Here is a 23,372-nt window from a genome sequence, read left to right as displayed (position 1 = left end):
ATGCAAGAACAAATGCACAGGGCAGTGGTCACCTGGTATCCACTGTATGCTACCTTTAGTGAACTTTCATACCATCACCTACCTTGAAGCATTGGCTTGTCTGTGGCTTGTCAAATCCCATTATATACAATGGCAAAATAAAATAGTGTACCTTATAAATATGGAAAAATCGAGTTGTTTTTTTTTTTAATTTGTTAAAGATATTTTCAAGCTGTGGATTGTTGTGATAAGGAACAATGGGGAAAATGGGAAGCAGTATTTGACACCAGTATGGAAATATCTTTCCAATATGAATAGGAAAATGTATGTGTGTTTTCCTACTCCTTCCAATAGTTCTTCAAGATATAGCTAGTGACCCTGACTGTGTCAACCTGCCAGAACAGAGAATGGAAGGTTGTAGGAGCCAGACATCAAGGCCTAATGGAAACAGGATAGATAACTTGTGCCTGCATATAGAACCACTCTACAGCTCCCCAAGTCATTACTCTACAGTCCCACAAGATCGTACAGAGTTTTGTTGACACCACAAACACTAACACACACCTCCCCGCCAAGAAGTACCTGCCTTTTTGGGGTCATAATGGGATAAAAATATGTGACCTGCCTAGTATGCATGCTCCAGAAATATGGCCAGCTAATTGACACTGTGTTTACGTAGAGATAGGATGCTTTGTGATTATCATATAGAAATATATAATATGATTGTATGTCTGTTCCTTTCCTTTGTGTCAGATGTTTCTGGATCATTAAACCACTGACACCTATTTGCTGTAGCAAATAAAACTATAAATTTTCATCCTTTTGGTGTGAACATGTGGCTTTAACCAGAGCAACAAACTCCCATTTTGGTGGATATCAGCTGAATCAGTAGATACAGAATCCATGGCTACAGAGGGCCAATTGTATGCAAATTAGGTACCCAGGTTTGAGGTATTAGCACATGGCAAATCAAAAAGCCAGCAGAAACCAGCTTTCCTTAGGCACAAGAACATAAATGAATGAATGAATGAATGAATGAATACTTCCTTTCACTGTAAACTAGAGAGGGAGAAACAATCTTTGGGGGGAGCATTCAAAATTGTAGGGCTGCCTGGCTCTTTATATGCTGAAAACAAGTGGCTGCTTATGTTGCTCAATGACACACATCCATCTACTTCAAGCCTCCTAACCTGAAAGAGATGTAGAAACACACTGGAATATAAAAATGCCATTTGCCCCCTTCAAGGTCACTTGCTCTTGTAAGATGCTTTCAGTAAAGTCCCTTTTTAAGAGATGAGAGAGTCAGAGGATCTGTCTAAAGTCCTTCTCCCATCATGCATTATTGATTAATTTCATATTACAGTTATTATATCTTTATGAAGTGTGTGTACTGGACCTTTATTTATCCAAGATCAGCTAATTTTTAATGACTCGGTCCTATCGCCAAAGCCACTTCTTTAACCAAATTGCTTAGCTTTCTTAAACAGGAAGACAAAGAATGTTGTGATGCCTCACACTGACAACAGCATGAAATATGCTTAGAATTGGAAAGCACACAATTGGACATCACAGCTTAAAACACCAACAGCAAATATTTGATGAAAGGTACCTTTCAAAAGAAATGGAAGAAGAAAGGATAGAAAAGGGGAGGAAAGATCAAGGGTATGAACTCACAAAGATTTCTGAAAGCTCATTTCAGCACAAACAGTGATTTGTACAATCCACATTAACCTTAACAGGGAGGAAAAAGAAGCTTTTCATACAAAAGACCATGCATTTAACAATGTGCTCTGTAGCTTTACTATAGCAGATATTTATTTTCATGGGAGGGGGAATACCTCTATGAATGATCAGGCCAAGGGTTCATGCTCTGGTCAGGCAGAGCATGGGTCATTAGAAAGGTCTCAGCAACTGGAAACTGTTTAAATGCTGTTGGGAATTTGCATATAAAAGAGAGAGGGAGAAAGAGAAAACAAGGCAGCTGAGACAGAACCAATTGGGATGGGGACAACATGTTCTCTAAACTTGCCTTTGAGTGAATGAATTGGCTGAAGAAGAAAATGGATTGTATAGAAAACAAAAGCCTTCATGTGTTACAAAATGTACAAGTAAACTTTCTTTTTCTTTTCTTTTCTTTTCCCTTTCTTTTGATAATTACCTTGCTCATTGATTTAAAATGCCATATCACTATTGGTTTTGTGTTACAGGAATAGAGGGCAATGTTCAGTTCTCTCACTCAGCAATGTTCATGTTATTACATCTGTGTAAGACTCATCTTGCAAAACAAGGATGGGTACAGTGCAGACCTCTAGTTTTTGGACTGTAGCCCCAGCAGTCCTTGCATGCCAAGCATGTACTCTACCCCTGATATTTCCAGAGCTCACTTCTTGCTAGGAAGGAGGGAGTCAGGAAAGATGCAGTGATTCAGTTGTGCAAGAAATGCTCTACAAATGCTGTGAGGCTCAAAAATGATTAGGAATTCTCCAGTGCAGCTATTTGTTTATTGATATGTTTGTGGTAGATCAGTGTTTTACAACTGAAATGCTTGTAAGAAAGGAATTAATATTTGCCACTTGTTTTCTTGGCTGAAAAATGGGTTTCCCAACACTTGGGAAACCCAGTCAGGAAGAAGAAAACAGTGACAAGTATTCTCATGTCACAAATTGTTCCAGAAACTTATTCTGTATAGAAGTAAATGCCAGAGGGACTACATGAGAATTGTGAGGGTACGTACACACAAGAACACTTTTTCTAGGCAGCCACCTGTGTTTTTTGAGCAAAACTGCTTTTTCACAAAAAGTAACATATTAGTACATTTTTTGCACAAAAGCCAGCAATATCACACAGTAAATAATAATCCTGCACAAAGCATGGAACTCTTGTGCAAAATTGCTGTTTCTTGTGCAATATTTTTGTTGTTCAGGACTGCATTCCCCCCCCCCCATAGAAAACAGTAGCCTTTCACAAAAAACACTTGTCGCTTTCTGGAAGCAGCATTATATTGTGGAAATAATTTCCCAAAACACTTTGGCATGTGTGAATACAGAAATATTAAACATTATTTGTATCATTCATTTGCAAGAATGAAATACTCTTATATTAACACCTCTACTCCTTATTAACTTTTAATAAACAATGTATTTGAAAAGTAAATGAAGTTTACAAACTGGAGATGGTAGAAAGAAAAGGGAGAAGCTGGCAACCTGATGCAGAAAAATAAAGAACAGTAGTTTTTGGCTCACATTCCTTCAGAGTTATTGTTTGCATTAGTAATGGCTGGCAAGTAGGACAAAAGAAAACCCCAAAAGTGACATCTTAAATGCAAATTGCTGCATACGATTTAAGAAGAGCCTTTTTTTTTTACAGTGGACATTACAACAAGGCCATTTTACTTTCATGTTATGTAAATAATCTCAGTGCAGTTACAAAAGCAAGAAAATTCATAGATATATTTTGTAACAATGACAAGGGTTTTTTGTGTTTCTACTGTAAAATAGTCAGCAAGAGTTAGACAGTATTCTGGAGGACTATGGAGAAAAAGCACTAATTTCAGAGAAATAATTTGGTGGTGTCAGACCTACTCTTTCATTACATAACTCTTTTTTGGCAACATCATTACCAAGACAGAGGTTTTATATTCAATGGCCTTTCAAAATGAAACAAATCTGAAATTGACTCCTTTCCAGCCAAATCTCAAAAGTTCAGGATAATGCAAATGTCAACTTCATTTTTCTGCCTAACAAACAATCACCATCCCATCCAAAGCAGAACTAAGATGGAAAAGCAGATCACATGCATTATTTTTTCAAACTTTTCTCTTCACTTGACTAGAACTAATCAGAAGGGAAAGCATTTCATAATATTGTCTGTGATTTCCATTAGAGCCAATTTCTTTAAAGTTTTTCTTGTACAGCTATAATCATGCAGCACAGAAGAGCCAATCATACAGTCCTGAACATTCACAAAGTAAAGAAGCCAGCAATGAGCCAAATAGGGGTTGATGTTCATCCAGAGAAATCCAACAATACTGAAGAGATCAAAATAGCAGATAAACTTGCATAACAAAAGCTCTGTATTTTTCATATCATTGACATTTTACAAAATATTTTGCATCTAGAGGAGGAATTGTCCAAAGGATAGTACGGTTCATTCCATTTGGGTTATTTAACAGTGAATACTTACAGTAAATTATTTTTAAATGGTCAGTACTTCTTGATGCTAGTTTTTATAGTAGCAATGGTAAGATAATGTTCCAGCATCAAGTGTTTCATCCTTCCAATTTTCAGCTTTTGATGACTTCAGCATATCACTTACATTCATTTATTGTAAAGGTAAGTTTCAAAGTTATGCTCTCAACCCCCTTAGGTGTCAAAGAGCTAAACTATTTGCTATATAAGAGGAACCGTTTTTCTCCTCTTAACACCTAATTTCACTAATTTGCAATCTAGCCTGCAAAGTGAATACTCTGAAGCACTTTAAATTTCATAGACCAGAGTAGCAGATTCTAATTTAGGCAGAGAGACATTCAACTGTCCTCCAATTTATTTATTTTTCCTTTGCATGAAATACTTGAACGTTCAAGCAAGGAAATTTTTTGAAGTTTGGCTTGCATGAGCTAAAGCTCAGAGTTTCAGTTAAATACTTTGAAGAACAGTTTACTTTGTCCACTTTTGAGTGGCTCATAAATGGGCAAGTCAAGTTTACTGTCATATCAGTCCTAACATAGAGAATTTTCTAGTATGCACTGTATGTTATCAATCCAGTTAATCTACAGAAAGATCCCACTTTGGTAGTCCACAATCAAACTATCTTTTTTTCCCCATGCACTTACTTCATGGGGAGAGGATGAATTAAAAAACAGGCAGAATAAGCTCTAGACAGACCATTGTTAGTTGGGGCCTCTTCACCCTACTCAGTTATAGCAACGTATGCCACCTTAACTGTCATTGCAATATCCTATGGAATCCTAGGATTTGTAATCTGGTTGAGACTTCTAAATACACTCTCCTAAATTGCCCTTCCCTAAATGCCAGTATCAGACTCCACAGGACTCCACTATGCCAGTTAAAAGTGGTAACATATTGCTAAAATTGTGTCATATGAATGGGTCCCTGATCTAGGATCAATGAAAGTATCCTTGTATATGTGCAGGAGAACCTGTAGAAAAACTGTCACTTGAAGTTGATTTCTGTGTATCTAATGATCAGTACTGTGTTGAGATAATTTTCATGCCTCTAAACACAAACATACACAATAAATAAATAAGATGTAAATATACTAACCAGTGATGTCAGTTTCTTCTGTTTCTAGCACTTGATCAAATGACACTCTCAGATCTGTTTTACTCTTTTCATTTCACAGGAATTTGCAACAAACTAAAAAATAAGCAAAAATAAACTATTAACAGAATCACAATAAGGGATCTTGTAACGATTTTGAAACTAATTCAAAACAAGTTGTAGCATAATCATTTTAGACTTGTTCTACTTCCTCGGATTCATAGAGTGAAGTGTTGCCCAGGAAGAACCTTTATAATCAGACTATATGAATAGCCATAGAAATGCAAAATTTGTGGGTATGGTGATGAGGTGATAAGTTCACTTTTAACTATGGCCATTGAAGGATGAAGTTAAATGCAAAGCCAGAGTGGGAGGAAAAACATATGAATGGTGGACAAGGTTTACAGAACAGTTTAAAAACAGAAATTACAGAACCCCACTAGTGGGCATCTACTACATTTAAGAGATTTATATCTGAAACCAACTGAAACCACTCAAATGTATCAACAGCAATAGCACATACCACATTCCAAAACTCCCTTCACCATTCATATGGTCATTCACTCACCTGTGTTCCTCAACTATCGTAGTTAAATCTGAACCTACATGTTTCGCATTTCTGTGATAATTTATATACCATATTTGATTGACAGGGCTTAGTTAATAAAAACAGTAATAATAATTACAAAAATCTAACTGGCTGCATTTTATATACATTGCTAGTTCAGAGGTTGGAAAAGTAACATTTCAAAAACTCTGTATCTGTTAGACACCTTGAATCCCATTTTGGGAGAAAGGTGGGATATAAATCTCTTAAATAAATAAATAAATAAATAAAATAATTCAGAAGGCTCATACAATCATAGAATTCAATTATAGGATCATATGATATTTTTAAAAGTCCCCCAACATTGTATGTTTTAAGTAATACTGTAACATCCTAGCTACATTCTTTTCTTACTACTGTAACATACTGTTTGTAGGACTGTCTTTACAAAGGTGTTGGTAACTCCATAAGGAGATTGTTTATTACATACATTGGGAATATATAATTCCCTTGTTACACCAGTGTTACTGCTTCTGGACTGATTCTGGCCCAATTCAAAGTGCTAATCTGACCTCCAAAGCCCTACACAGTTTGGGAGTAGGCTCTATGAAACACTGGATTCTCTCAAGTGAATCCACTTCAGTTTTAAGATCATTGGGAAAAGGCTCTACCACTCTCCTACCACTGTTGAGACACTTCCTTTGGGAACATGAGAGAGGGCATTTTAGATGGCAGCTACTAGGATGGGAAAGCTAGGTGCATTTTCTCTTTGTTGTCTACCTGTGAGCAGGCAAAGACATTATTATTCAGACAAGGCTTTAGTGTTAAGCTGATTAATTTAAAAGTGCTGTTATTATTATGTTTTCCTCATTGTGTGTGTTTAATTTATGTTTTTTTATTGGATATTGTTTTTAGCAGATTAATTTAAGATTTTAATTATAACTTTCATATTTTATTTATTGCATATTTTATAGTTCGGAGCCTCAGGCTAGATAGAAAGATAAATGATAAAAAATAAAATAAAAATGAATCCTGTGCCTTAATAAGTATAGAGAGAGATGTAAAACAACAGGAAGAAAGTAGATGCTAATTATAGGGGGAAAAACAGAGGAGGTAACATATTACTTCAGTGCTCCAATACTTTCTTGTAACCCTTTTAGTCTCACAGGGTGGGGGAAACAGCTAATTTTCAAGTTATTTTGTGCCTTTCGTTTGCATATATGAAGAACCAAAGCTTCCAACTTTTAAAAATATCAATTGTTTCTAATGTTTAACTATGCCCCCCCCCCCTTGTAAAACACTGTTTGAAATGATACTGCACACCAGGGACAGAAATACAGTTAACTTGTTTCTTTCTTTCCTCCTGCTACTCAGTAATCTCTTTATCCAGTCTCAAGCTAGATAAAGTTGCTATTTCCCTTAGGAGAAGTTTCTTCTCACTACATTTTCATATCTAAAAGAATAAACACATTGATGTGTCACACCAAAGACTAGGCAGAATCTTAAACAGTTTTTTAAAAAAGAATTAAACAATGTAAGCACACAGTCAAGCTTCACCTAGAATTTATAAATGTTGTGGTTACTTAATATGCAAGTGATCACCCTGACATGAAACATTTCTCCTCAGTTATTATGATGCCTCCAGGAACACGATCTGACACAGTTGTTCTCAAAAGAGCTATATTAACAATATGAACTATGAATTGCATAAGCACTGAATCCAGTCTAATGGGGCTTGGGAAATTAAAAGGTAATGGGGCCAAACACTACAGAGCCCTTCTGGGATGATGAACGGCTTTCCACAGCCTCCCTCCAATGTTGTCTCACATGTGCTGTTGTGGGATAACTGTTGCACAGGGTTCTAGCATTGGATAAGTCTTTGTACATACAGCTCTGTGACATGAGATTTGTCCTTGCAGTTGACCACGCCTAAGATATTAACATCATGGACCATGCCTTTACTGGGGGTGCAATCATTAGTGCCACTCCACTTCCAATTTAACTGATTGCACCCTGATCATGCCTATACCTCATGAAGGAGGCTCAAGTGAAGAGAGGTTGAATAATATTTATCTTTGTATGAATCAGATAGGTGACTCTCCAGATGAAGTGGGTGTCAGTGCTACAGGAGAACATAGGAGAATCTTTCTGTTTGCTCCCTGTGGAGCCTTGACCATGGCTTCATCAAGGGAAAATTCCTGGGAGACAAATTATTACAGATTATGATGAACTGAAGTGGCATTGCTGTCTCTAATCTTGAAAAAGTGGTCCTAACAAACTGTTCTGCAGAATATAGTGTAGACTAAAGGATGTTCTGATGCAAGAGAGAGATAATTGAGACAAAATAGTCCATGCACTGGTAATTTCCCGATTAAACTACCTAACTGCTCTACCTGTGCATTTCCTTAAGGATAACACAGAAGCTACAGAATATCATAGAATACCAGTTTTAAGGGAATTGCATGCACTGCCACCAGTATGGTTTTTTTGGTCTGAATTCAAGGTGTAAGTAATGATATCCAAAGCTCTGAATGGCTTTGGCATCTGTCTGAGGTTTCAGGCGTGCTGGAGGCAACCTCCTCTGTGCCCTATCAGTCAGGGCTAGATGCAATGGAGAAACATGGGAGAGGGCTTTTTCTGCAGTGGCACCCCAGTTATGGAACATCTTTCCCATAGAGGTCCAATTGGCACCGACTCTGCTGTCATTCTGGTACTACAGCTTTGGGGCCATGATTGGTCTTATCCAAATGTGTACATGTGAATGGTTTTATATTGTTTTAAAATGTCTTAGCTGTTTTTAGTTTGTCCTTTTAAAAACATTAAATGTTTTATATACTTTTTGAAATATTGTTTTAAAATATTATACTTACTTTAAAATTGTTTTAAAAGTTTCCAAATAATGTTATTGTATTGTATCCTGAGTTCCCTGGATATTTTTTTTTTAATGAAAAATAAATAAATAAATACTTCTGTCCACCACTCTCTCCCTTGGCTGCCATCTCCCACTTGACATGCCCCTGTCTAATTGGCCACAATTTTGTGGCACCAGATGATTGCAATTTACCATCCAAGCTCCATAGCTTTTGATGGGATAGATAGTTCTCAAATGCCCTAACTTAATCCCAAAAAATATTTTAGTCACTCACATTTTTATTATTTTTCCTTAAAATTCAGTGCTTCATTTAAAAAAAAATTCTCAGTTTCTGAATCATCCCTTACTCTCTCCACTCCAGATTTGTTAATCTGCCCCACAATGAGAACATAAAAAATCCTCTACATCTAGCATTTCCACTTCTTTAAAACAGAAAAAAATTGATTATTTTTTTAAAAAATAACAAGATACAAATTACATGTCCAGTGTTTTTTTCAGCCAAGACATAAAGTATGTGTGAAAGACAAGCTGGAGACCAGGGTTTGAATCCCCACCTGGCCATGAAAAACCCCTGGGTGACCTTGGGCAAGTCACAATCTCTCAGCCTCAAAGGAAAGCAAACCTCCTCTGAACAGATATTGCCCAGAAAACCCCTTGATATGTTCACCTAAGGTTCATCATATGTTGGAAACAATTTGAAGGTATACAGCAACAACAACAGCAATACCTATGCACTCTGCTTGAGACGTAACTCCCTGGTACATATACCTAGATGCATCCCTAATTTGTAGAATGTGTCATGTTTGATGTGTGGGAAAGGCTGGTGTAACATAAATTTATCTGTGGCCAAGTACAATTGTCATTTACAATTACTAAAATGTGGAACAACTCTAAAGGGTGTTTAAATTTCATATTATTGCCAGGAAAAGGACATTACTCAGTGCCATGGTAATACTGCAGAAATGCAGTTTGATATGCTGTGTTCATAGGGAAAAGAAAATTTCATCAGTGGTATCCACCTGGCTGTCAGAACCAGCTAGCTAGTAAGCAGAAAAAACTTGCTGTTTTCTCTCAGCAGGGAAATATTATTCTATGACAATAATGTCTACCTGCATTCAAGGGCACCCATTGACTGTTTCACAGTGAGACAAAGCAGATGATTCTCAAAAGGTTCCCTAAGATGCACAAACAATCCTTAGATGTGATGGTGTGAATGGTTCCCCCCCCCCCCCCCGCACACACACATACACATACACACACTATCCCAATAGGCATCCTTTCCTCTGAGAAGGATCTGTATGGGCAATTCAGGGCTGGAGTGTTTTTGCAGCTGCACAGAGCCACCCAACCCCGACAACCACAGTCAGCAAAGGGCAGCTTTCCAGAAACAATGAATTCCTTGACAGCATCACAGAACTTGACTGAAATGCTGTCCCGTTGTTCTTCTCTCTGGAGAAAAGGGTTTATAGTCTTATTTACTGTATATCAGTTGGTTAAACCAAGCGGTGGTAAGAGATAGTGCTTCCAAACTACACACAGTAATGGTCTCAGAGACTTGGCAAGGAAGAAACAAAAGCAGAAAAAGAAATTTGCATTTGTTGCACTGCTGAGTCTATGTATGGACAAGTATTATTAACTGGAGTCTCTCTGTCTCCCCTTGAATTTCTCTGTTTTGCAATCACACTTGCTTTTATTAGAGCCATCTCATTGCATCTTCAATTTTCAAGAGGGTCAAAGGGTTTAGATCAGTCAGCAGCTCAGGGTAGGGAGGTTTTATTAATTTTGACATATTCACTGAGGTGGAGTCTATGTTTCATCTGACCTAGAGGATGCTGAGAAAATTAATGTGGGAGGATGGGACTGCACGAAGTTAGCCATGTCAGAAGCTGGACAAACACCCTGTTCATCAGATGATAGGGGAACACCATGCTGCTGTTTCATTATGTTAGGGATTCTTGTATCTGTGGATGCATATTCTCATGGGTCAGTTGATCCCTTGATCACAAGTGCATCTGCTTCAAAAGAAGCTTGAGTACATTATAGACAGTCCTGAAAAAATATGAAGGTGTTATACACAATTGGAGCTGTATTTACTCCACTTCCTACTCAGGCTGCTAGTGATTTCTCAAAGCCAATGTCCATATTATCATTGTCACCAATGGCAGCTGTTGGCTTCCTTGTCAGAGCAGTGCATCCACTCTGAGTTTCATTCCAGATTTTAGAAGGAACTACCCAAGGTGCTGAATTTTAAACTCACTAATTCAGCACCTTCTATATCTCCTTTGAAGTCTGAAATATAACCCAGACCAGATTCTCCACAAAGCCAGACATGGGCTTGCCACACTGTCATACATATCTTTGATTGTCACACATAGCCATTGATTGTCACACGTCTATAACTACCAAAATGGCCTATTGTGGTGATTGGTGGCTGACCATGCTTTCCTTCTGGAGATCACCAGGAAAACAGGCAGTGAAACTTAAAGAGGATGATGATGAAGAGGAGGATGAAGAGAAGCAGCAGCAACAGCACTAGAGTGAGTTAGATTCAGACTGCCTACAGTTGTCAGTGTCAGAATCAGGGATGTAATGAATTTCATCAATTTCCTGACTGGTGTTCAAGAAAATCATGCAGGACTAAAGACAGCATACAACAAAATGCAAGAACATTTCTTTTTGCACATAGGTTTGACAAATAGTACAGAATAGTAGCAAAATCTTACACTCACATTTTTTTTGTTTACCACACACACACACACACACACACACACACACACAGTCTGTGCAGTTTTATGAGGGGGGGAACTTCGCCTGCTTACATAGTTTTTGTTTCATATTTGGAAAAAGTGCACAAAATGCAAAAGTATACTGCACATAATACCCCTATGCAAACAATGTGGTGAAGGTCTGATATTGTGGCTGCAGCCTTTACAAGTCTGAAAGCTGCACAACCCAAATGCTTTCAATTTTCAGGAAAAACTGCATGGCTTATGGGAAACTACAGTTTTCTGCGCAAGCTATGCCACTTTTGTGGGAAAACTGCACAGTTTCCTGTCATTGCAAGGGAGAAAAATATCCTAAGTGTCTCAAGTAATGGGATAAAAACCTGTTTCTTTATTCTCAGCATCCATCATGACATGGAAAATATTGAGATTTTCCATCCCTAGTCACAAAATGCTAACTCATAATGGAACAAGCCTCTTCAACAGTTTCAACTGCAATCTCAGAAGTCTTCAGCTATTGGTATCTAGATATTGGTTCATAAATGGCATATTCAGATACCAACCATTAAGCCTTCTTTTGACATCATGTACACATTCAAGCATATAATAATTGTAAATTACAGTTGGCCCACAGTCAAGAAAAAATGCAAGACCTCAAGTCCTGTTGTCCCCAATGATTGTGCAATTTTTGTGCAGCCACTGGTGTGGCCATGTGAACATGTCACCATCGGGAACAACAGGGCTTTCTGTTCATGGATGCTCAGATCCACAGACGCCAAGCCCACAGATGGTGAGAGACCACTGTATAATAAAATTTATATAGATTTTTAAAAGTGTTGCTAGAAATGACTCTGGGTCCTTGCTCACAAATGATAGATGGAACAAGCTTTACCTGATCATACTCAGAAGACATGTCTTTAAAAGGGGTAATAGTCAACACTTGTGTTCTTCCTAACAAAATGGCAGTTTAAAGGAGAAAAGGACAAGAGAGAAAAGGACAAGAGAGAAAAGGACACAAATGGTCCACTGATGCCAGAAAAAGTATGACTCTCATAAAGAATAAAGCACAAGCTTGCATCTGTAAAGACTCCTTTAAAAAAAAATATAGGAATCCATAAAATGTTAAGATTTCAGCAATTGTGTAATTACTGCAAAGCCAGTCTTTGGAAAAGGTCAATGTCCTTAACAACAGCAAGCACTTGGATATTAGTATTCTTATTTCTTATTATTATTATTCCATATAAAACATGTGAATACAAAGGACAGTGTGTAATGATTGGGTTTTCAAACTCACATAATCAGAAACATGAAGGAAAGAATTGCTGAATAGAAGGGGGGAAACGAATGAAGCAGTTTCATTTTTACACATGTTATGAATGCAAGCTATAATTGCTTAGCTGTCACTCTACTGACATGATGTTCATACCTATAAATATTATGACGATTCAGTCTTTAATAATAACAGATGGAAAGTCTTGTCATTAAGAACTTGTCATTTTTATTTAATGTTTTATGAAAAAACTAGAATGCATTGTGAATTCTAATTTCTTAAAGTCTAGCTTCTATCTTTAGAAAAAATAACTTTTCTGTAGCCATAGCCTTTTTGCCCATCAGTTGAATAGCTACAGGAATATTTCACAGCAACAAGACTTAAAATACATGTTTGTATCATCATGGTGGCCCCCATGTGGATAGGAGGCCACCATGATAGCACCACCACCACGTGATATGCCTTGGGACCATGAGGTTGCTCTGCAATCCTGAGCCCAAAAATCAGCCCCAGACTGCTGCTTTTCAGCAGTCTGTACCAGGCCTAAGAGTGCATCTATATTGTAGAAATAATGCAGCTTGACATCACTTTTAAGTGCAATAGCTTCATCCTATGGAATAGGATTAGTAGTTTTTCCAAGTTCTTTAGCCTTCTCTGCCAAAGAGTGCTAGTACCTCACAAAATTACAAATCCCAGGATTCTGTAGAATGAAAGAATAAAAAGAAGCAAAGTTGCACAAGCAAAAACTTTAATAGCTGGAGTTGTAGTCCTCCTTCTAAAGCTAAGAGTATCCACATTGTAGAGAGTGAAGACTGCAACACCATAAATTTCTGCTAATAGCCCTTGAGGAAGGCCAACAGGGGACAAGGCCAAAACGTGTTTGTTTTTTTTTTTTAATTTCTGAACTATCACTCAGCATGTGGGGCTTTGTTTCCTTTTATTCTTCTAGTGTCAATATGTGCTTTCTAGTTTTTTGTTCTGTTTCTGTAGAATGGAGTCATGACAATTAAAGTGATGTCAAACTGCATTATTTGTACATTTTAGATGCACCCTAAGTCTTGCCAACTTCAGTGGGGCTTACTGAAAGGTAAATAGATTTGGGATTTTAGTCTCCCATTCCAGTTAAAATGTTAATGGCATTAATTCTCACTGACTGTACTCTTGTTTCTTGGGTGAGGTGAAAGGAAGAAGAAAAATCCAGTCACAGGTTGAGCCTCCCTTATCCAGAATTCTAAAATCCAAATATTCCAAAATCCAAAACTTTCTAAATGGGAGGCTGAGATAGTGAAACATTTCCTTCTGGTTCCAAGCATTTCAGATAAGGAAGATTCAACCTGTATTGTTTTTAAAAATATGTTAATTTTCCTTCCTGCTTAAAAACAACACAGCTACTTCAGAAATGCATATTGTCATTTTGGAGCTAATACTTGAAGTAAGATAGCTCTTCTATTTTGTGTGTTGTAAGATTATAGGATTTTCAGTGTCATAGGATGGAGTAGGCCACCTCCTGCAAATTCCATCAGAATATGTTCAGCTCTCAGCCACACTCTAAGTTTTTTTTTAATAAAACAACAACACAAATAAGAGAAATTTAAACTGAATAGTAATAAAATTGTTTGTTTGTTTGTTTGTTTGTTTATATCCCACCCCTCTGTCCGAGACAACCAGGTTGGCATACATGTTAAAACAGTACAGTTCCAAATCCCAGTATTCCCCCCCCCAATAACAATTAAACAATTCATAGTTTAAAACATACCTTAAAATAAACAATCAAACAGTGGCTATAGCAGATTCAGAGGGGTAATGGGTTCCGATTTTGTTGGCCGGTTATCGATTCGGGAAAGGCCTGCCAGAAGAGATCCATCTTATCAGATTTTTAAAAGCCATTTAAGCTGGTAATGTGATGGATCTCCTCTGGCATAATCTGGGAGCGGTTGCCAAAAAGGTCCTCTGGGTAGTTGCAGACAGCCTACTTTTCATAGGCTGCAATAGATTCCTCCCAGAAGACCTGGGTGTGGAGGGTGGATTATACAGAAAGAGGCATTCCCGAAGATAGGATGGACCTAAGCCATTTAGGGCTTTAAAGGTCATAACCAACACATTGCACTGCACCCAGAAACTAATGGGCAGCCAGTGGAGCGATTTTAAAATAGGTGTTATGTGATTCTTTCTGGCTTTACTAGCAACCAACCTGGCTGCCATGTTCTGCACTAATTGAAGTTTCCAAACTAAGCACAAGGGTAGCCCCATGTAGAGTGCATTGCCGAAATTGAGTCATGAGGTTAGCAGCACATGCACCACAGTTTCTAGGTCCCCCATTTCCAGAAAAGGGCACAGCTGGCATATCAGCCGAAGCTGATAACAGTATTTAATTGCATCATTAATGCAATTGATGATTGTGATATTAAATATTCTAACTTTTGTATCTTTGAGAATTTGGCTACCAAGAAATACTGTTGTTTCCCCGAAAATAAAACACTGTTTTATATATATTTTTCATCAAGATGACACACTATGTCTTATTTTCAGGGGATGTCTTATTTTTATTAAGTATGGTACAGCAATCTACATTTATTCAAATATAGTTAAGTCATCTTCTTCTGGAACATCATCATAACTCTCCAAACCCGGAATGCCATCCTGAAATTTTTGAGACTCCATTTCCTTTAGAACCATTAGCCCCAATCTCTTTGCTCCCTTCCCGCCCCCTTCCATCCCATGCCGGACCTATCGCTATGTCTTATTTTCAGGGTATAGCTTATATTGCACAAATGCTTAGAAATCCTGCTATGGTTTATTTTATGGGTATGTCTTATTTTCGGAGAAACAGAGTAATAACTGCGATCCACATTGCTACTTAGCTATGCCCTAAGGTTTGCCCATGTATGGTAGGCCTCTTGGCTTACTCTCTTCCAACACCTTCATACTAGCACATAGACTAGACTGGGGAGGGCCATGTGCCACTAGCCATACAAGGCCAATGGATGATGCCCTACACCGATCCTTGTCATGGATGAACAGAGAAATATGAGGAACATGGAAGCATTGCTAACTCCAATGGCTCCTGCATGCCAAGAGAGGATGACTTTGCCACAGCTATCTTCTCTCTGATTTCAATGACAAGGAAAGTGCAGAAGCAGAGATATGTACACAAAGAAGCAAATGCATGTTTGGGAAGAGGAGCTGCCAACCATGAAGTTTTCTACTTTTTACTACTGGGTTACTGAACTCAAATTTTGCCACTGGCTTTTGGACAAATCCTTGGTAGCTGCCTTCACTTCAAAGATTCTTGCCAAGCAGCATTAGAAACTGTTGTTCAAGAAACTTAAGTCCAAACCAACCTTTGGCATGTGGAATTGGTCATGTGGGTTTTTAGATCTATGTTCCTGTGGAACATATATCCCCTGTGGCTAACCCTTGAGTCAAGCTAACCTTTGTTCCATTAGCTCTTTAATTTGATTTGCCTCTAAAACCAATGTTTTTTACCTTGAACCCTTTAGGAGTCAGTAAAATTTGTACATTATTCACAGGAAAGCTAAATTGGAATGCTATGAGGGATATAAATAAATTCCAGTGATCCTAAATAAGCTAGAGGCAGAGCATATTTTTACTGAAATATCTACATGGAAAGAAATATATCCCTTTATCGTTTGAGAAACCTGCAATTTTATATATAAAATTCTCCAAAGAAATAGTCTACAGTTTTGGGTGAAAAAACTCAAAAGAGAGATGGCATGGGAGGAGAGAAAAGGAAAACTGGAGTGGAAGCTGCTGGTTTATCTTCCTTTAAAACAACATCCATGAACCTCTTGAATTAATGCAGGACTATCTATCTTAGATTGTCACTGAAAAAACTGTCTGAAAGCTCTTTGAATAAAAAAAAACACACTAAGAACATTTCCATATATGAATTATTTCCAGAGTATTTCCATATATAAATTATTCAGATATATTCAAATGATAAGGACAGACAGTTTGACATTACTGTTGCTACACTTGCAAATAAATTGTTTTGGTGTGCAAGTGACATGTAATCTGATATAACTAGTGTTATTCCTGGAATGGGAAAACCAAAGTTCAAACTTCCATTCCGCTATGAAGCTCACTAGGGCAATAATAATAATAATAATAATAATAATAATAATAATAACAACAACAACAACTTATATTCCGCTTAATCACTTGGAATCCAAGCGGATTACAACAATAAAAGAGGATTTTTGGGGCAGCATCCATACTGCAGAAATAATCCAGGCTGACACCACTTTAACTTCCATGCCTCAATGCTAGTGAATTCTGGGATTTGTAGTTTGTCCTTATCAGAGAGTTCTGGTGCCACTACAAACTATAAATCCCAGAATTCCATAGCATTGAGGCATGGCAGTTAGTGGTATTATACTGGATTATTTCTGCAGTGATTACAGCCTAGGTGATAATGGATCAGCATCTCTCAGTTTGGGCATTCTCATAGGTTTGTTGTAATGCTCACAGGGAAAGAATTTAAAGTCTCATGAAAATATGATGGAAATAGTAAGTGGAGGAAGAGCACAATCATACAGGGAAACCTCACTATCTCTAATGTTTTGTGCAGTATGGAGGTTGCCTTACTCAAAATGGTGGAGTGAAGCATGCTGTCCTTTCTGGATAATCCTACATGTATGGCTTGAGAAGGGCTTGCAGAGAGGGTTAAGACATTCTCACAGGCCACTGCAAGTTATTCTCCTCTGCCTTAAAGCAAACAGAGACAATTCTTTCCACAGATGTCAAATAATAAGCATATCAAAATAGGACATTACAGGACCATTGCATTATTCTCCCATGCAAGCAAAGTGATGCTCAAATATCTATTTCACCATAAACAGAGCGAGAAATACTAGATGTCAAAGGTGCATTCAGGAAGGAAGAGCCACTAGGGATCATATTGCAAACATACACTGAAAAATGGACCACACCAAAGACTTTCAGCCAGCCTGTTCTTTATAGATTATATCAAAGTCTGTTGTTGTGTAGATCATGAAAAACTAAAATAAATGAGTGTGCCAGAACATTTGATGGTTCTGATACATAACATGTACTCAGGGCAAGAGGCTACTATCAAGACAGAATACAGAAAATAGCAAGGGAGGCAAGCAAGGCTGTATTTTATCACCCAAAGGTCCGTTACACACGGGCACCCTAGGACAGACTCAGTCCGTGCTAGGGTTAGAAAAGGGCATCTCTTCCAGATGCCCCTAACCCTACCATGGACTGAGTCCGTAACAAATGGCGGCGGCCGTTCCACACGGCTGCCGCCATCTTGACGTAGCAGACGCTCTGCGTCCGCACGTCGCGCCCCGGAAGTGACTCCACGAGTGCGTGACTAGCGCCTCACGGCGTCTCTTCCGGGGCCCAGGAAGGAGCGTGATTTTCACACTCCTTCTCTGCAGCGTCCGGGAACCGCGCCGTTTGGCTGCTGCGGTTCCCAGACGCTGCAACCGGCTGCGGCGGCAGACCACCGCTTCTCAGCAGTCTGTAATGGGCCTAAGTGTTTGAACCTGTGTGCTGAACATTTCCTACATAAAGCATGATTAGAGAAGGCATGAAAATTGGAGGAAAGATTATCAACAATTTAAGATATGCAGATTACATCATTCTACTAGCAGAAAATAGCAAAAACATGGAACAGTTACTGAAGAAAGTCAAGGAAGAAAGTGCAAAGGTGGCTTTACAGCTGAACATAAATAAAAATGACCACAGGTGATTTACATCATTGTAAAGTAGATCATGAAGACACTGAAATAGTTCAAGATTTTCCATATCTTAGCTGAGTCAGAATGGAGGCTGCAGTCAAGAAATCAGAAGAAGACTAGGACCTGGAAGGGCAGCTATGAAGAAACTAGACAAGATCCTGAAGTGTCAAGATCTATCATTGAACACTAAAGTTAGGACTGTCCATGCCATTGTATTTCCAGTTTCTATTTATGGCTGTGAAAGGTAAGCAGTGAAGAAAGGTGATAAGAAGAAAATCAATTCATTTGAAATGTGGTGCTGGAGCAAAGTTCTACAGGCACTGTGGGTGGCTAAAAAGACAAATAAATAGGTTTTAGAGCAAATCAAGCCTAACCTCTTCCTAAAAGCCAAGATGACTAAACTGAGAATGTCCTTTTTTGGCTATATTATGAGAAGATATGACTCACTAACAAAGATAATAATGCTTGGTAAGGTTGAAATCGGTAGGAAAAGAGAAAGATGGATAGACTCAATTTTCCATTCCAGGTGGTTAGATTTAATCAAGGAAGTCCACAAGACCTTCACAAGGCCATTAATTATAGGGTAACTTGGAGGTCTCTCATTCATAGGTTCATCATAAATTGAGTTAAAGCTAGTGAGCCAGTTTTGCCTCTTCTTGGGATCTGGTTGCAGTAACACATGCCTTCTATAGCTTAGGCTGTTTAAAGAACTGTATCTTCCCATCTTAGCCTGGCTGAGCTTTAAGAATTGTGTGATGGGTGTGTGTGTCTTTTTATGTGAACACCTTCACAGACATGTGCTATGGGAACATACTTTGGCCACTCCCACCCTTTGGAAGTTAAGATGGTTTCTTCTCTGTTTTCGTTTCAACCTCTCTTTTCGAGCAAGCCACTGGAAACTGATTTTAACCAGAAAAGAGCTTTTATGGTGCAGCACTGTTTTTAATTTATTTTAAAGTAGATTTTAATTGTTTTTTAATTGTGTTGTTACTTAATATTGTTCTAATCTATTTTTTGTATATTATGTAAGTCATGTATTTTATTGTATTCTCTCTATTTTTGTAAGCTGCCTTGAATGTTAAACTCAGGAAAAGCAGAATATAAATAAAGGGATGGATGGTATTTAAAATTATTATCTTCCCCAAAACATTCTAAATACAGTGATTTCTTGGCACATTCAGATACACAAAAGACAAGCACACAGAGATACTTTTTCTCTATATCATTTCCTATAGGATATCCCTTCCTTTAGCACAAAATCTGTCTTCTGAAATAATTAAGCACAACATTTTTCTCATTCACCCTTACAGAGATCTCTGTAGAGCAGACTATTAACCTCTGAAAGCTGTACTTACTTGCCTCATGTTGGGAGTTTCACAACTGTCATTGCATAGGAATTTGAACAAAACTTTAAGTTTGTGCCCTAGTTGAAACATGTTCATAAAAATATTGTCCTAATTATCATAATTGCAAGAAAATAAAATGTAATCACATTTCCTAAGTCTTCATTGTATTTTTGTTGCTCAATCAATACAATGAGCTGGTTCTTAGAGCTGTTGCTTCTGTTTCTGTTTGTTAAGACCTTGTTAAAAAAGAAATCGAGGGCACAGCCTAATTTGACAGTGGAAACTCTAAATCTGCGCAGCAACCTATGTCATGGGGGGGGGGGGGGGGAATGTGCTCTCCAGGACTCAGAAGTTTTGCTCACAAATGTTGCTCTAGGGGATAATTTTGTCCCATTGTTGAGGGGTTCTTTGACTGCTTTTGACCCAAAAGAGACCTTTCGTTCTTAGTGAATTGGAACTTGACTCAAAAACATCCATGTATATCTCTTCTGGCCTTGAAAAAAAAAGTCCAAAACATGGCCAAATTATCACTGTATACCTTAAATTTTATTTATTAGCAGGGGGGAAAGCGGTGGGCAGGCATTTGATTGCTCTTGAGGAGCCAGTGGGGTCCCAAACCCCAACAATTGTCCACCTGGCTCAAGAGCTATGCACAGCCCTCAGCCTGTTTCATGCACCCATTGGCCAAATTTCAAAAGCTTTCTGCAAATGATCAGATGAAACTTTTGGCAAGACCACACAAATCCTGTCAAGACAAGCCAACAAGTTGAGATGCCATGAGGGAGAGAGGGGTGGGCTGTCATAAATAGAGAAATACAGAGGAAATAAGTCTCTTTTTGGCTTTAGCCATGCCTACACATGCTTTTCGCCTCATTCATTGGCAGCATGCATCTCAGACAGGTTATAGCCATAGGGATGTGGCCCTCAATGGAATACATACATAAGTGTGTGTGAGAGCACAAACAAGTACACATGCACACACACACACATGTATGTGTGTATATATGTGTATACACACACACACACACACACACACCTATCACTGTTGTAATCTGTGGGTGGAATTCAATGTTTTCACTAAACAGCTTCTATTCATGGATGGAAAGCAAAAAGTCACACTTTTTGTGGGTTCACCTCTCCTTCTTGAGCAGGAGCACCTTCTTTTTATGCAATTGTTCTAAAAATGATGATAACACTGGTTAGTACCCAGTGCCAAGAGTTTATGTTGTTGTGTGTCATCAAGTTGTTTCCAACTTATGGCAACCCTAAGGTGAACCTATTGTGGGGATTTTCTTGGCAAGATTTGTTCAGAGGATGTTTGATATTGGCTTCTCCTGAGACTGAGAGCATGTGACTTGCCAAAGTCACCCAGTGGGTTTCATGGATGAGGGGAGAATTAAATCTGGTCTCCAGAGTCATGATCCAGTACACAAATCACTATTCCATACTGTTAGTGGAAAATAACTGTTTTCTAAAAGAACAGGGACCACAGTTTGGCACTTGGATATATCTCAATGATTAATAGTAGGCCTGCACCAAACAGCTGTTCAGGTCACTTGTAGAGCAGAGCCAGGCATGCCTTCCAGATATAAGACTGAATTGCAATTTCAATTTTAAAAATTTTAAAAATATGCTGCAGCTATCAAGCACAGCTCTAACATATTGTCTGAACAGAACAACAGTAGAGCAGGAGTAATAATAATATAATAATATAGTTTATTTGTATCCCGCTTTTCCAAAACCTGATCAAAGCGGCGATAAGCAATAGCCCGCCCTTCAAACTATGCAGGAGTATTTTTGATTGTAACTCCCATCACCCTTTACAATTAGCTTTGCTGGCTAAATCTGTTAGGAATTTCAGCTCAGCAACATCTGGAGGAGAATATGTTCCTCCAGATATTCAAAGCTTTGATGGCATGTCAAGGTTTTTTTTTTTTGGGGGGGGGGGGGGAGGCATGTAAGAACAGAAGCCTGGAATCCACAAGAGCTTTGAAAGACATATCCTAATTGAAATCAGATAGGAAAAACACATGGCTTGCTGAAGGCTCTTGTTAGATTAGGGTTTCCTAGCTTAGATTCTATCCAGAGCCCACCTGCTTTAAATCTATTCCTGCAGGCATAGATATTACTTCCTGGAGCATAGAAGTCATCTATTTAACTTACCCTATTAATGTGACAGATGACATGGCCCAAATCTCTGACATGCACACTTCCCCCATCCCCCCCCCCCCCCCAAATAAGGACAGTAGCTAGTAATGACACAGCTAGCAAGCGTACTCTAAATTTTCCACTTATTTCTGACAAAAGAAGCAGTAAAAATGAAGGGAACCTAACCATTAAATGGATTGGGATAAGCAAGAAGAGTTACAATGGGTGCCTTTATTCACGCGAATATCTTAGTTTGTGATCTTCAGTTCAAAGCACTCCATCAATGCTAGTAGCACCTGGACAATCAAGGAAAACAGGGCGCCTCATTGAGTTTGGCGGCACTTAAGCATCAGTAATTCTTAACCAGTAAACATGAGGTTTTGCCACTCCTGCTCTAAAGAGAGCTCTTATGGCTTTAATAGTATGGAGGCATAGCTCTTGTTAATCAAACATATTTCTGAACTCCTTTCTGAAAATATTCAAAAAATACCTTACCATTCTAAACTGCTTTCTGAAAATATCTCTTAACATTTCTCTGTAGACCTAATTCTTTGGAGATCTTTAAGCAGAGGCTGGATGGCCATCTGTCAGGTTGAGAGTTCCTGCATGGCAGGGAGATGGGCTGGATGACCCTTGTGGTCTATTCCAACTCTATCATTCTATGATTCTACAATTCTATGATTGTCAGACTTAGTAGAATGGAATAGAAAAGAAATGCATTTCTTTCCTATTCCATTCTACTAAGTCTCACAAAAAGACCTCCAAAGAAGGAGACTCCATCAGTTCCTTCCAGTTAACTGGAGGTAATTCTGGTTTAATCTGCACTGAGGAAATAATGCATTTTGACACCATGTTAACTGGCATGGCTCAATGCTATGGAGTTTTCAGATTTGTACTTTTGTGATATATTTAGCCTTTTCTGTCAGGCAGTGCTGATGCCAGAACAAACTAAAAAAATCTCAGGATTACAGAGCATTGAGCTAGGACAATTAAAGCAGTGTCAAACTGCCTTATTTCTGCAGCACAGATGCAGTCTCTGAAACCTACCTACTGCTACGGTAACTGCGATGGAACACCTTTTTGTCTGGATGGCTGACAAAGAATGAAGGTAAATCTCAGCAAGGATATAAGCTCAGCAGACTTTCTTCCATCCATGTTTGAGATACTTAAGAGAGTTACTGCTATGATGCTGTGTTAGTTGAATATTTATGTTTAATTTAAATAACTGTCCAAGATTGAATTTCGTTTGGTTTGCTTCTTTAACCAATATATTAGATCAGAAACTGGAGTTGTTTAGTTTGTTGTTGCTGAGCCTGGAAGCTGGCTTTACCCATGCTCTGAACTGCTTGGCAGAAACACAGTAAACTGGTTTTTAAGGAGTTTAAAGTCAATTTGGAAAAATGGTATATCCTAAGGCTGCCTTCTTGTATATATTTTATAGGAGCTGAGTGCTATTAAAAACAAGGGCAGTAGTGATGA

General features: G+C 38.3%; 1 protein-coding gene across 5 annotated transcripts in view; it reads right to left on the bottom strand.

Annotated features, from left to right (window-relative positions):
• CHL1 (cell adhesion molecule L1 like) overlaps positions 1 to 23,372 on the bottom strand; it is a 313,645-nt gene that overhangs the window by 219,901 nt on the left and 70,372 nt on the right. For all 5 annotated transcript variants that reach the window (XM_042452045.1, XM_042452044.1, XM_042452047.1 and 2 more), the window contains exon 2: positions 5,262 to 5,354. The gene's annotated coding sequence lies outside the window, so the exon portion shown is untranslated. The remainder of the gene's footprint in view (positions 1 to 5,261; positions 5,355 to 23,372) is intronic.

This window comes from Sceloporus undulatus, chromosome 2 (assembly GCF_019175285.1).
Source record: "Sceloporus undulatus isolate JIND9_A2432 ecotype Alabama chromosome 2, SceUnd_v1.1, whole genome shotgun sequence".
Lineage (NCBI taxonomy): Eukaryota > Metazoa > Chordata > Lepidosauria > Squamata > Phrynosomatidae > Sceloporus > Sceloporus undulatus.
Note: the sequence above shows the minus strand (reverse complement) of the source record. Positions and strands in the feature narration are given on the sequence as shown.